Below are 12,970 nucleotides of genomic sequence, written 5' to 3'. Positions count from 1 at the left end.
CAAGACCTGAGAGCTGTGACGCGCAGAGGGCTCTAATGTCTGTCGCTCAAAATCTTTGTTGTGACGAGACAAAGAACTGAGGAACATACACTCGCGTGACAATAAAAACAGGAACAGCATTTTGTGCTCAACCCCCAGTTTTTCCATCAACCCATACTCTAGGATTTACATTTTGTTCAACTAAAAGAGCAGGCTCCATATTTGTAAAAACAGAAGCCTGGACCATGTTCAGTATATCCCTCCCTAGAAGGGGTGGGGGAGACTCCAGCGCAATCAGAAACTCCTGAGAAAACAGCACAGAGGAAAGCAGGCCGGGGGCTTCAGTGAGCACAGAGAAATTTGTCCCAGTGTCCAAAAGAAAGTCGACTGATTGGGCCCCCACAGTTATTAATACCCAGGGTTTCTCAGGTATAATTAGGATGAGAGCTTGTGTGGAGACTCCCAAGCACTTTCAGCCTGAATTGCCTTGAGAGTCCAACCCCTGGGTCCTATGTCTTAGAGGGCAGTCTCTCCTCAGGTGTGGTTGTTTTACAGACCAGACAGACATGGAGCCAGGTGCAGATTAGATGCCTGAGGGCAATCCTGCTTGAGATGCCTCTCCTTTCCACCATAATAGTAAGTCCACCCCTTTTCACCTAGGTTACTCTGGGCACTTCTCCTCAGGCCATTTCAGAGCGGATCTAACAGCCATTTGGGGGGCTTCAGTCTTTTGCCAGGTCTTTTTTTTTTTTCTTTTCGTCCTCGTATTCTTTGCCATAATATACCATCTGAGCCAGCTGTAATAGTTTTTTGTTGACCGATTTGGTCTAAACGCCTGTTTTCATAACTTACGACAGATACCTGGAGCTGACTGAGTAAGAAATCTATCTTTAAGATCATTCCTTTCTCTGTACTTTTGGGATCAGCAGAGAGCCTCTTGTAGTCTCTCTAGGAATTTATCAGGAGTTTTCTTCTCTCCCTGTTCTATGTCAGCCAACATAGCATAGTTTAAAGACTTAGTGTGCGTTCCCCTGAGTCCTTCAAGAATACAGCTGGCAAAGTGGTTCTGATCCTACCTTTTAGCCATGCTATAGTCCCAGCCTGGCTCTGTTGTGGGAACTGCTTGCCTCTCAGTAGGGAGGAGGGCTCTTTTGTGTTCCCTCTTTCCCCTTGTCTCTTGCTCAAGCCATTCATCTCCAAAAGTAGTAGCTTCTCCCAAAACTTGAGTTCTCGGGTCAGGAGTCAGCATCTTCCCAAGACATACATTATATCACTCCAAGTAAGCTCATAAAGTTAGTCCTGTAAAGGCTTCTGTGAATTGGGACTGTTTGCATTTCCACTGAGACTGAGGCAACCTGTTCTGGAAGGGCACCATGACTCAGCCTGTTTAGCTGGGAGCCCCAGATACAGGGGAAAGTAAGAGAACAGGAGGCAGCTGAAGGTGTCACACCCAAATCTGCACCCTTAGGACATAAGTCTGGCATGCCCTGCAGAGAGATAAGGAGCAACACATATGGCATCTCTACCCATTTCTCTTTTCTCCAGGACTTATCTAATTGTAAAACAGTATTATAATTGAGACCATTCAACTGGCCAGTGTTCCCCATCTTCCAAAGGATACCATGGTCATTCAGTATCACAGAAAAAGATCAGGCGTATCTTTTTTTAAACTCTGGGGATCAAACTTGTCCCAGTTTTTTAGAATATATTTTAAAGAAGTGATTCTGGAACTTCTAGCTCCCATCTGTAAAAGAGAAAAAATGTGGCATCCACAGCCATGGCTTCTTTCCACCGGAGGCGTCCCTCCCTGCTCTAATTGGGGGTGTAGGCAGACTTTCCACCGAAGCTTTTCTTCCATGCTCAGACTTAGTCTGTCCCTTACTGACACAGGTGCCTTACTCATACCTCCCAGTTCTACCACCGAGGTGGGGTGGAGATGCACCAGGGGTAGACCTGATGGCATCTCATATTGATGTCCAGTTCCTCACCATTAAGACCTTTGTCTGATTTTCACTCCTCTGATGCCACCCAGGGTGGAGCAGAGTAGCTTTCCTGGAAAGTTTCCCAAGCTAGGACTACTAGGGGAAGCATCAATGTTCCATGTGCCTGCGCACATTCCCGAGTATAGTCCTGATGACAGTGGAAGTGTCGAGTTATAAAGAGATGAACAAAAGACCCAAGATGTCTCTTCTGAGTGTTGCCACACCAGTATATGTGATAGCAAAAGAGGGAGTGGAGGGTCGCCAGGAGGAAAAAGTTATTTCTGTCCTCAAGCTACTAGGGCCAATCCTTCCAGTTTATTCCCAGTGATTTCACAAAAGGAATATCTATGGAGTTGAGAGACAAGCCATTGGAGAGATTTCTTTGGTCTGCTAAGAGCTAGCCCTACCAAAGGAAGAAACCCACCCTACTTCCAATCTGACCAGATCCTGCAATTATTGATCTGTGTCTGCAAAATCCTCATGGTCACCAGCAATGCTGCGACCCACATAGATCAGAGGCACAGCCATGACGAAGACTTACTTTTAGGACCCTGGGCCCTGAGGCAGACAGCCAAGAGAATGACCTCTAGCCTGAGGTCCTGGAACTAGAGCTCCACCTCACTCCCAAACATGCTCTTGTAACTTTCAGCTCCTAGCAAGGCTAGGCACTTCCATCCATATAGTTTGAGGTCTAAGTAAAAGTACAGAATAACGGCATGGATCACAAGTCTCTTGAAAGTCTATGATCCAACAGATTAGGTTAGTAGTTCTAATTCCCCATGCAATCACGGAATGGTCAAAGAGACCAGGAAAAGATGACCGAGAAAAGGAAGTTCAGTCCACACGCTTCGCCCATTTCTGGCCGCTGCCCTTGCAGGGATGTTGGGTGTCTCTTGCCATTGGGAGGTCGGTATATAAACCCCAACAAGGCTCCCATTTGGGGGTCTGCCTTCAGTCATTTCAAGGCACTGCAAAACCCCAGAGCAGGGCTCATCACTTGCTTTGCTCAGGACATGTCATTCATTCACACAAGCACACTGCAAGATCAGTGAAACCTTGAGAGACAGGCAAGGAAAACGGTTTGAGTTGATCTTGTTAGTTTTTAATGGATGTTAAAAATGTACGGAGACTGTGTTTCTTTCTCTAACAGGTGTTGGGGTTGATGGCATGGATAGCATAAGTGAGCAGATGTCCAATGTCTATTCAAAAGTGGCAGTATCCATGACAATCACCACCATCACCAATGTGCTGGCCTTCTATACAGGAATTATGACCTCTTTCGGGTCTGTACAATACTTTTGCATTTATATAGGAACAACCCTGCTCTTTTGTTATTTTTATAACTGCCTGTTTTGGAGCATTTATGGCCATGGATGATAAAAGAGAAGTAGTCTGTCCACACTGGCTGAAGAAGCAGGAAACTCCTGACCAAAAATGTTCCTGATTAAAAAAGTCCTTCTGCCTCCCATGTAATTTTCTCCAAGATGAACATAAAGCTGATATCCATCCAATGAGTCTATCCTTTCTTTAATTTATTTTTTTATTGAAGGATAATTGCTTTACAGAATTTTGTTGTTTTCTGTCAAACCTCAGCATGAATCAGCCATAGGTATACATATATCCCCTCCTTTTTGAACCTCTCTCCCATGTCCCTCCACATCCCACCCTTCTAGGTTGATATAGAGCCCCTATTTGAGTTTCCTGAGACACACAGCAAATTCCTGTTGGCTATCTATTTTACATATGGAATCCAGTGAATGTATTCTTTAGAGAATGTATCCTTTTCTCACAAGCACTGAGTCCAACTTTTTTGTAGTGCTCCTATACGTTTTGTACATCATAAGTAGTATATATGGATGCTTCCAAGTATAGGAAGCTTTAGGCCTCCAAAATTTGACAAGTTATGACTCCTATATCACACCATATTGTAATGTAGAAGAAGAACATTTGTCAAGTTATGGTCCCAGGGTTATGGTTATCGTTACTGAAACTCTTGACTACTGGGATAAAGAAACAAGGCAAAAGTTGGGAAAATGTCATTTGGCAGATTTTGAAAACAGTGAGTATGTAGATAAAAACCTTACAGAGTTTTGGTTACAAGAATATATAAAATATATGGAAACTCTCCATCAAGATATAAATAAGACAGTTTTCTAAGCAATAAACCCACTTTTTAAATGGAATTTCCACTTTTTTTGTATAACATTAATATTACATCATCACAGGAAATCATTTGTTCCCAGGCCTTCATTCAAACCATGGATATTTCTTCTTCAATAAGAAACTGATGTTACACCAGTTCTGAGACACGGCCAAGAAGTGTGAAGTTCCCCTAATGGTATACAACCAGGCATTCATATATTTTGATCAGTATTCTGCAATATTAGAAACACTGTTCAAAATGTGACTGTTGCATCAACAGCTATGTTCATTGTTTCCTTATTGTTAATTCCTCATCCCCTGTGTTCTTTGTGGGTAACTTTTGCTATTGCTTCTGTGATTATGAGCCTCATGGGTTTTATGGCCTTCTGGAATGACAATCTTGATATCATAGCCATGATTAATCTTGTCATTTGTATAGGGTTTTCTTTCGACTTTTCTGCTCACATTTCTTATGCATTTGTTTCCAGTTCAGAGACTTCAGTAAACTGAAAACCCACTGAGGCATTGTATCTGCTAGGCTACACTGTGTTACAAAGTGCAGTTTCAACAATAATAGGGATGTGTGTCCTATCTGCAGCTAAAGCATACATCTTCAGGACATTTTTTCAGATTGTTTCTTGTGATGGTATTTGGAGCTGCTTATGGTCTAATTTTTTCTCAGTATTCTTAACCTTTTTTTTTAAAGTTAGTTTGAAAAGTCACTAACAAAGACCAATTGCAGTATTCCTGATTGGCCCAATCCAATATGATGAAAACACGCTATTAAGAATAGTCAATAGACTAAAACCAAAGGCACATTTCCTTGGCTTGGAAATACCATTAAAAAAATGTTATTTAAAATATCCTGAGAGAGGAGAGAACAAGATGGCAGAGGAGTAGGTGGACGTGGAGTACACCTCTCTGTGCAGATACATCAGGAATATACCTTCAGACACAGAAGTGCATGCAGAACACCAGCTGACAGAGGACAGGATTACCTGACCAGTGGAAAAGAATATACAGAACCAGGCAAAACTCAGCAGAATGAAGGAACTAGGGGAGAAAACAGGAGTCTTAGGAGGACTGGACCTGCCCTCGGCTGGTGGGGGAACTGAAGCAGGGGTCTGATTCCCATATCGGGACAATTACTTGAGTCAGAGGAGAGACACTTAAGGCTGAGAGTGAAACAGCTGATCTGTTGCAGCCTAAATGGAATGAGAATCAGACAGTCCTTGTCCGCAGCCATACAAACCCTGGACAGGGACACAGGTCCCCTGGAAGGTACAGCAGCTGGGAGCTGGAGTTTAGGGATTGCGGAGCAATCCCAGGGCGAGGGCTGCTGTTGACTGCAGAGAGACAGATCGAGGGGATGTGAGGGAGGAGATTGTGGTGGGAAAAGCCTGTGGTGAGAAATTCCTGAGCCATACAGCAAATTTCCATTGGCTATCTATTTTACATATGAAATCCAGTGAATCTATTCTTTAGAGAATATTTTAGTCCTTTTCTCACAAGCACTGAGTCCAAGTTTTTTGTAGTGCTCCTATACATTTTGTACATCATAAGTAGTATATATGGATGTTTCCAAGTGCAGGAAGCTTTCAGTTCAGTTCAGTTCAGTTCAGTTGCTCAGTCATGTCTAACTCTCTGCAACCCCATGAATCACAGCACGCCAGGCCTCCCTGTCCATCATAAACTCTCAGAGTTTACTCAAACTCACATCCATCGAGTTGGTGATGCCATCCAGCCATCTCATCCTCTGTCGTCCCTTCTCCTGCCCCCAATCCCTCCCAGCATCAGGGTCTTTTCCAATGAGTCAACTCTTCATATGAGGTGGCCAAAGTATTGGAGTTTCAGCTTTAGCATCAGTTCTTCCAATGAACACCCAGGACTTAGGCCTCCAAAATTTGACAAGTTATGACTCCTATATCATACCATATTGTAATGTAGAAGAAGAACATTTGTCAAGTTATGGTCCCAGGGTTATGGTTATCGTTACTGAGACTCTTGACTACTGGGATAAAGAAACAAGGCAAAAGTTGGGAAAATGTCATTTGGCAGATTTTGAAAACAGTGAGTATGTAGATAAAAACCTTACAGAGTTTTGGTTACAAGAATATATAAAATATATGGAAACCCTCTGTCAAGATATAAATAAGACAGTTTTCTAAGCAATAAACCCACCTTTTAAATGGAATTTCCACTTTTTGTGTATAACAATATTACATCATCACAGGAAATCATTTGTTCCCAGGCCTTCATTCAAACCATGGATATTTCTTCTTCAATAAGAAACTGATGTTACACCAGTTCTGAGACACGGCCAAGAAGTGTGAAGTTCCCTAATGGTATACAACCAGGCATTCATATATTTTGGTCAGTATTCTTCAATATTAGAAAACACTGTTCAAAATGTGACTGTTGCATCAACAGCTATGTTCATTGTTTCCTTATTGTTAATTCCTCATCCCCTGTGTTCTTTGTGGGTAACTTTTGCTATTGCTTCTGTGATTATGGGCATCAAAGTGAAGTAAGTGAAGTCGCCCAGTCATGTCTGACTCTTTGCGACCCCATGGACTAGTAGCCTACCAGGCTCCTCCCTCCATGGGATTCTCCAGGCAAGAGTACTGGAGTGGGTTGCCATTTTCTTCTCCAGGGGATCTTCCCAACCCAGGGATTGAACCTGTGTCTCCCGCATTCCAGGCAGACGCTTTAACCTCTGAGCCACCGGGGAAGCCAGTATGGGCATCAAAAGGTAGAAATATTTCAAATGCCCATCAAGAGATAGGTAGATAAACAATGTGGTATTTACATAAAATAAAACATTATGATAAGTGAAATTAGTCAATCACAAAAGGACAAATACTGAATGATTCCACTTATATGAAATCTCTAGAATAGGCAAATTCATGGAAACAGAAACTAGATTAAAAATTAGCTGAGACTTGGGGAAGACAATGGGGAAATATTACTTAATGGTTACTGAGTTTGTTTGGAGTGATGGAAAATATTCATAGATAGTGTGATGGTTGCACAACACTGAATGTAGTTAATGCCACTGATCTGTCTACTTTAAAATGGTTTTTGAAATGGTACATTTTATATTAGAAATATTATATGTTAGGTAGTTAGAAGAGGAAAAGGGAATCCAAAATGGTGGTGGCTAAAAGGCAAAGAAAGGAAAACGCCCCCCAAAATGGAACAAAAGTAAATCTGAGGACCAGAGTGAGAATCTCAGGTGAAACAAACAGCCCTCCTGGCTGGCCTAGTTTACATAGAGCAGACGCAGAGGGAGGAGACAAATGGATAAAAGGAGGAAGCCAAGACGGACTGAGCTCTTTCCTTTGGGGTCAGCCTGCCCTCACGCCTTGAGGGTGTACTCTCCTTTGCTTGCTGAATAAAACTCAAAGCTGTAACCAAGCTCTAACACTGGCCCACCGTTTCAAATCTTTGCTGCAGAGAGACAGAACCAAGGAAATTACACACCCCAGACATACCTTGTTTTGTGACTCGGATTTCACCTGGCTGAAACAGCCTCGACTGGGCCCCTGTGAGGTGGTGGCCAAGCACAGCAGAAACCAATTCTTCAAAAGCTCCCACAGTGGAAGCTGAATGGGAAGAAAACCCAGTGACAAGAAGCCCAGCATGCTGGAAGCCAGGACAACAAAAACAAATGTGGCAGAAAGCTCACGTGGCTCAATCTCAGATTCCGGAAGCCCTCTGGTTAAGGTAGGAGGTCCTCACCCCTATGGCTGGGAGGACATATGGCTCGCAAAATCTTAATTCCTTTACAATCTCTCATTTCTTGTTTCCTTGAACCCCCTGCAAACAGGCAAGCGGCACTGGGTACATTGAGGGACTCTGGCAGGTGTGTCCTGAAGGCTCTGCTATCTCCTGTGCCTTAGTAGCTGTTGCCTTGGGCAACCCTCAGTGGGTGAGGGTTCTTCTGTCCTTAATCTTCTTTGTGCCAAGAATCAGACCAAAGAAAACTGTGAGCACAGGTCAAGTATTTAGCAGATTTTCCAGCAGGTTTTAAAGGGTATTCCTCAGCATGTTTTTCCCACTGCTTTTTCTTCCCATCCTTCAGCTTCTCTCTCCATCTATGCCGCTGCTTACTAAGTATTGGGCCATGTCATCATCTTTCCTGAAGGGGAAAAATTGTGTTTGAAACCATTTACCTAAGATTGGGACTCAAATCCACGTGGCTCTGTGCTATGCTTAGCCACTCGGTCGTGACTGACTGGGACTTGTGCCCAGCAAAATCCCACAGTGCCTGGTTTCAGGACCTAATGAAGTTAGGGTTCTTGATGTCATTGCAAAAAGAATTCAGTGAGAGACAGTGATAGGTAAGAGGTAGATTTGTTCAGATTTAAAGAGAAGCACACTCCACAGGGCATGAGCCATCACAGAGTGCAGTGGCCAGGGAATGTGGTATGGTTAGTTTTTGAAAGCTGGGTGATTTCATATGCTAATGAGTGGGAGGATCATTCCAACAATTGGGGAACCAGCCACTCCTTGGTCTTTTGATAGCACCCTGGAACTATCCTGTCACCTCTGTGTGTGTCATTTAGCTTGCATATTGAGAATCAAGGTTTAGTTGAATTTGACTTATCTGTCATCTTAATCAGTTTATAATATGCCCTTGGGTTATGTCATTCTTTCAAAAGTTGTGCCCTGCCCCCTTTGCTCCTATTTCATGCTCTTTTCCTGAGCCCTGTCTGGGCCCATAATGTTGCCTCTACAATCTTCTGGAAGGACAACCAGAAGATAGCTGGCCTTTGGGAGGGAAACACTGTGTAATATCCAATCCCTCTAGATATTCAGGCCTTCATCTTCCTCCTACAACATGTGCATCTCTCAGTGAACCTGCTAGGGTGGGAGACAGACACACAATGCCTCCTAGAAGTCCACCTGTTGGTGGCATCCCTTCAAGCACAATTGGGCAGGCTTCCAGGGATAATGTTTACCACTTTGAGAGTTAGCCCTGAAGGCTCTTTGGGCCCAAACCATTACCACCCTTCTCCTAAAGTTACAAATATACCCCCGGATCAAATCTCCACTCGACTTTTATGGAACATCTGATTTGCTGCCTCTTATCAATATGTTCTTAAGCCACTTACTAGAGTGTAGCCCACCAAGCTCCTCCATCCATGGGATTCTCCAGGCAAGAATACTGGAGTGGGTTGCCATTTCCTTCTCCAGGGGATCTTCCCAACCCAGGGATCGAACCCAGGTCTCCAACATCGCAGGCAGACACTTTAACCTCTGCACCACCAGGGAAGCCCTGAGAGAATAAGGCTTATGGCTATTTCACCAGCTTCCCAGTCTCAGGGAACAGGTTTGGATTGCTTTACCTCATGGTATCTATTTCCATCCTCAGTGGACAAACCAGCAATGAGTTAAGATTACAGCCCCTCAATCCTATCCAGCACTAGTCATGCTGGAGACCTTGGGGGCACCCAACTCCAGCCTGGGAGTCCCAGGAGGTCAACCTGCCTCGACCTGCCTAGGGATCCAGGCCCTGGGAGGTTGTCATGCCTCATCCGGCACAGGGACCCACCAGTCCAGCCATCCCAGGAGGTCAACACGCCTCAACCTGCCCAGGGACTCAATTCTCAAGAGGCCAACCTGCCTCAACCTGCCCCAGGATTCCATCTCCAGGAGGCTGTCACTCCTCAACCTGCCTGGGAATCTGAACCCTGACCCAGAGATGCCTGGCTCTCAGGTTGCAACAGTACTGGGTAGGATAAGCTTCAAAAATACTTACCCCTAAGGAAGTCCACCCATGGAAATAAAAGGAAGCCTATTCATTGTGGGACTGTACCCAGTCTCAGCAATAACTCAGGAGCCCAAAGAGAACCCCATTGCCTTTCTGGAAAGTCTAAAAGAGGCCCTCCAAAAGTTTACCAGTCTGGACTTAGACTCTTACAAGGGTGATTTTAAAGGACAAATTACTGTTCCAACATGCATCAGACATCAAGATAAAGCTACAACACCTACAACTGCAGGACCCTGCTGACTCTTTAAATGAGATGGTCCAGACAGTCACCAATACTTTTAATAACAGAGAACAGGAGAAGGACACCAAGGCCCAGGAAAAGGAGAAAAGGAAAGAGACACACCATGCCCAGATGCTGGCCCTGCTCCAGGGGAGCCCTATGGCAAACATCGAGTCCTTAAATGACAAGGTATGAGGCAAATGCCTGATCCCAGGTGGGACATTGGGCCAAAGAGTGTCCAAACTGTGACAAGTCTCCTAAAACTGCTTGCTACAAATGCCATTAGTTGGGACATTGGGCAGCACTCTGCCCTCAGGACCCAAGAGCCTCAAGGTCAAGTGCCAAGCCTTCCCTCACGATGGTTCAACAGGACTGAAGTGGCTCGCTCCAGCCAGCCTGCCTGTCACAGACAACCATCATGGGGCTGGAGCCAAGATGCAACAGGATGTGGCAGGTAGGTCCAAGAATTTCTTGGTTGACATAGGAGCTACCTACTCTGTCCTGACCTCCTACTCCAGAGCCTTCTCCTCCCAAACCTGTACCATTTTGGTGCTATAAGAAAAACAACTATAAAAAGATTCACCTGAGCACTTCTTTGTCGCTGGGATGGACAAATATTTCCCCACCAGTTTCTGGTGGTCCCTGAGTATCCTACTCCATCATTGGTAAGAGATCTTTCTCTACCTTCGAAATCTTGCAGCTACTGCAGTCCTGACAGAAGATGCTTTAAAACTCTCTCTTAGGGGCAAACTATTTTTACCAGTCACCAGGTGAAACAACTCCTGAATTGGAGAGACCATTTATGGATGTCTGATCAAAGTATCCTCAGATATCAAGTAGTGCTGATGGAAAATCCAGCCCTGACTATATCCTCTTGTGAGGTTCTTAACCCTGCCACCCTCCTGCCTACCACCAAGGGCTTTCTCCCCTTTCACTCTTGCCTAGAAACCTTGGACCACTGGCCAAAACCCCAGGAAGGATTGTCAGAAGATCCTCTGACCAATCCGGAGGAAATCTGGTACACTGATGGAAGTAGCTTCATCTTGGGTGGAAAAAGAAGAGCTGGATACACAGTGAGCTCCAATTTTCAGACCATCGAGGCTAAACCTTTGCCACTAGGTACCTCAGCCCAATTGGCTGAGCTCGTAGCCCTGACCCAAGTTTTGAAGCTGGGAAAAGGAAAAAGAGTAGCCATTTACATTGACTCCAAGTACGCCTTTCTGGTGTTACATGCACATGCTGCTATTTGGAAAGAAAGAGGCCACTTGACCACCCAAGGGTCCCCAATCAAGTATGGTGATCAAATCCTTAGGCTTTTGGAGGCATCCACCTGCCCGCTGAGGTTTCAGTCTCCCATTGTAAAGGACACCAAAAAGGGAGCACGGAAGTGGAACAAGGAAAACAAGCAGCCAACCAATCAGCTAAGAAAGCAGCATTACAGAACCATGACCTAATAGGGGTTGCCACCCTAGTTCCGCAGACTAATTTGCCAGAAACTCCTTCATATACTGAAGGTGAGACTCTTAAAACTAAGAGTAAGTGCTTTCAAAAAGATCATATGGGGTGATTCCAAAAGAAGGGACTCCTTTTTCTGCCTGGGAACCTCCAGTGGAAGTTAGTTAACTCCTTACATGCCACCACTCATTTAGGGAAGAAGGCCCTCCAAAGATTACTAGACAGATCCTTCAGAGGAACAGGCCTCCAAACGACTATAAGGCAAGTGGTCTCCTCTTGTCCCCTTTGCCAATTAAATGACCCCCAAGGAGCTCAAAGACCCCAGCTGACCCAGCCCATCCAATGGTGTGGGACCTACCTAGGAGTGGACTGGCAGATGGATTTCACCCAGATGCCAGTTTCTCAAGGGTATAAATACCTACTAGTCGTGATAGATACATTCATAGGATGGATTGAAGGCTTACCACCCAGACTGAGAAGGCTGAGGAGGTGGTTAAAAAAAAAAAAAAATCTGTTCCATGAAATCATTCTGACATTTGGTCTGCCCAGATCATTACAAAGTGACAATGGGAAATCATTTACTTCTAAGGCACCCAAGAGGTCTCTAAAGCATTGGGCATTACTTGTTATCTCCATTCTGCTGGAGGCCTCAATCTTCAGAAAAAGTAGGAAGAGCCAACCAATTCTTAGAATCAGCGATAAAAAGGATAACCCCAGGAGACCTCCCTGGGATGGAAGGAGGCTTTACCAATAGCTCTCCTCTGCACCCATATTGCCCCTAAGGAAAAGGTTGGTCTTAGTCCTTATGAGAGGCTATATGGGAGACCTTTTGTTTATGTCAATGACCCCTTCCTAGATCCAGAGGCTCAGACCCTCTGGTCTTATACCATGGCCATTGGGCAACTCCAACAAGATACACACTTGTTGGGTGTCAATCAGGACCCAAAAGATTCTAAAGAGCCACCACTGTATGCTCCAGGGACTCAAGTCTTATTTAAAGTCTGGAAAGATGGGTCCCTGAAGGCTCAAGTCCAGCCCACATGGAAGGGCTCTGACCTACCCTGTAATACTTTCTACCCCCACGGCAGTCAAGGCAGACATAACTCCTGAATTCACTACTCTTGAGTCAAGCCATGGAATGAAAGAGAAGAGGACACTCAATACACCTGTGAGCCCCTGGGAGATCTCAGATACCTATTCAGGACTACAAATGAGTGCCATTCTAATGAACACCCCAGAAATTAAGTTTCTGGGGATAAGATTTCTCAGGATAGATCTAAAGAACCAACAATGCTTGGCAGGGATTGTACTCCCAAATAGACAAGAGATAGATCTCCCAATCCCTGAACAAGGAGGGACTTGAGCCATCTTGAATGAGATGTGTTGTTTCTGGGTAAATACCTCCAGCTAAGTTAA

The 12,970-nt window shown here is 44.6% G+C and overlaps 1 pseudogene; it reads left to right on the top strand.

The window, feature by feature from the left end:
- The window catches only part of LOC138416846 (patched domain-containing protein 3-like), a 159,404-nt pseudogene extending 153,005 nt beyond the window's left edge, over positions 1 to 6,399 (top strand).
- Positions 6,400 to 12,970: the final 6,571 nt, after the last annotated feature.

This window comes from Ovis canadensis, chromosome 13, assembly GCF_042477335.2.
Source record: "Ovis canadensis isolate MfBH-ARS-UI-01 breed Bighorn chromosome 13, ARS-UI_OviCan_v2, whole genome shotgun sequence".
NCBI lineage: Eukaryota > Metazoa > Chordata > Mammalia > Artiodactyla > Bovidae > Ovis > Ovis canadensis.
Note: the sequence above shows the minus strand (reverse complement) of the source record. Positions and strands in the feature narration are given on the sequence as shown.